This window comes from Aedes aegypti, chromosome 3 (assembly GCF_002204515.2).
Source record: "Aedes aegypti strain LVP_AGWG chromosome 3, AaegL5.0 Primary Assembly, whole genome shotgun sequence".
NCBI lineage: Eukaryota > Metazoa > Arthropoda > Insecta > Diptera > Culicidae > Aedes > Aedes aegypti.
Window position 1 is genome coordinate 218,464,382 of NC_035109.1, and position 2,240 is coordinate 218,466,621.

Here is a 2,240-nt window from a genome sequence, read left to right on the forward strand (position 1 = left end):
TGTTCGTCAAACCGTTTGAGCGTATGTGGGCTGCGTAAGCCAGAAATTTTTTTTTTTTATTTTATTATTAATTTTTTATTAATTATTTTATTGTTTTTTTTGGTCCATACTAATACCTACTTACTGACTTTTCCTGATTCAAAACAAAAGCATGAAACGAGTTCACCTGTTTGATATGCCATCCTCGACTGCAGCCACATGTCACTTTCAAACTTTTCCCATTGATGGCTGATATAAAACCACTCTAGGCTTCCGGATTCTGCCCATTGCACGCACAAATCGTTAAAGAAAAATATATATATTTATGAACACTGCACAGGAGCCGCCCGAAAACGAAATCGATTGCTTGGATCGTCGTCTAGCAGAACACGCGTAAACTGAAATAAAAACATTTTGAAGCCGCGCGAGAATTGCAGAGCTGCCAGATGATTGGATAGAAAATTTGTATCCAGCAGGTTATAAAATTTGTGTCACATACAACTAATCTGTTTCCATACAAAAAATTGTTGAAAGAAAATCTGTGTTTCATACAAATTAAATCTGTGTCAGAATAAAAATAATAAATATTATATCTCTCGCGTTCAGTATCATAAGGGCGTAACTGCAGTGATCGATTTCCCCTTCAGTTAATTCTGGAGCTCGATTTGAAAAGGTCGTAAGTAACAAAAGTAAATAAATCATGCTAATTTCACCATTAGGTAGATTCTACTCAGCTTAATATGTGGTTAAAATATCATTTCGATATGATATTTCTTCAAAAATAAATTAAAAGTTAACACTTCGACGTAATTAACGAAAACTAGAAACAGTGCAAATTTGTTCATTCGTCCTATTGCGCATAAGGTCGAAAGTAGCAAAAATGACTAAACCCGAAAAATCGTGTATTCGACCTTTTGTCGACAAAGGTCCCATGAGCGACAGCTGTCAAAATAAATGGAAAAGTTTATACGACGCACCTGTAATATTGATTCTGCCTCGTTTAACAGTTTTTTTGCACCATGTTAATCCACCCATTCATTGCTTGGTAAGTTTCTCATAGATAAAACATTGTTTCAGTGTAATAATGTTTCTTTTACAGATGCTGCGATTCTCCGAAAACAAACCGTTTGGTTTGCCTATGGAAAGACCTCAACTGAAGACCCGCCAGATCGCAGCTTTGTTATCTCTTCACTTGATGGTTCCAGTGGAGAAACAGCATCGGGATCGATTCCATGGATGAGAATGAGCATCCATTCGCCATCCAACCTTCAAGCGAATCAGTGTATTCCATGGCAAAATCGGTCCGCACCGGCTTGGCACCTGGAAACATCAATGGATCATTCTTCCCATGCCAATCAATCCCTTCGTCTTTCCTGACACGTCTTCATTCGTTGAATCACCAGCTTCGTCAGACGATAGCCCAGGCCTTGAAACCGAGTCCATAAAAACGAGTTATGGAGAGTTGACTGTTGTACTAAATTCGGTTTTTGTTTACTAACTACTAAACAGCTCGAAGATTTATTATCAAAAACTATTTTTTGAAATGTGTTAACTTATTTCTAGAGGGCCGATAGTCTCTTCTATTTTCTGTTTCATATTCCGAAAGCTTGCAGTCAAACCTCTGTAAGTCGATATTGAAAGAACAATAGACTCATGGAGCAGTGGTATTCTATGGGAAGCTGTTTGAAGGAACCATCATAGTAACCATGATTCTTGTGGTTTCACGATTCGGTATCGACTCATGGAGGTTTGGCTGTTTGGTCTCATCGTTCATGAGGGATTCATTTTTCTTTCGGTTTCTAATCGAGCGGATATCAACGATGCATAACTTTTGATGTCCCCCAAAAGATCCTCCCTCGATGGATCCACAACTACTCCATGGAGTTGGTGCAGTAACTGGCAGACTTCGATGTATGGTGCGCGAATTCGACATAGTAGCGTTCCACAAGGCGAACAGCAAACGTTTAACATGGCAAAAGCGAAATGCGTTGTGCTAACTGCAAATTAATCGGAGAAATTCACTATTATATTGAGATGAGAATACAACGGTGGCCGGTGGGTCGTATGTGCTTCACTGGCCATCATTCAGTCCGATCGTATTTTGACGTATGGACATTTTCAGATGTCAAACGTCTGAACGTGCCCGTACGATGTGCAATGGTGACAAGCGTTAGGTCGCATCGATTAGGTCGAATGAACTTCAAACAATCTCAGATAGACGGAAAACTTTTTTATGCACGTAAATAAAAAAAAATAGTGTA

At 38.9% G+C, this 2,240-nt stretch overlaps 1 long non-coding RNA gene across 1 annotated transcript; it reads left to right on the forward strand.

Moving 5' to 3' along the window:
* The first annotated feature begins 624 nt into the window (after positions 1-624).
* Positions 625-1,541, forward strand: LOC110679107. Its single transcript, XR_002502213.1, has 2 exons — positions 625-1,024; positions 1,079-1,541. It is a non-coding gene; the product is annotated as an uncharacterized LOC110679107 (long non-coding RNA).
* Positions 1,542-2,240: the final 699 nt, after the last annotated feature.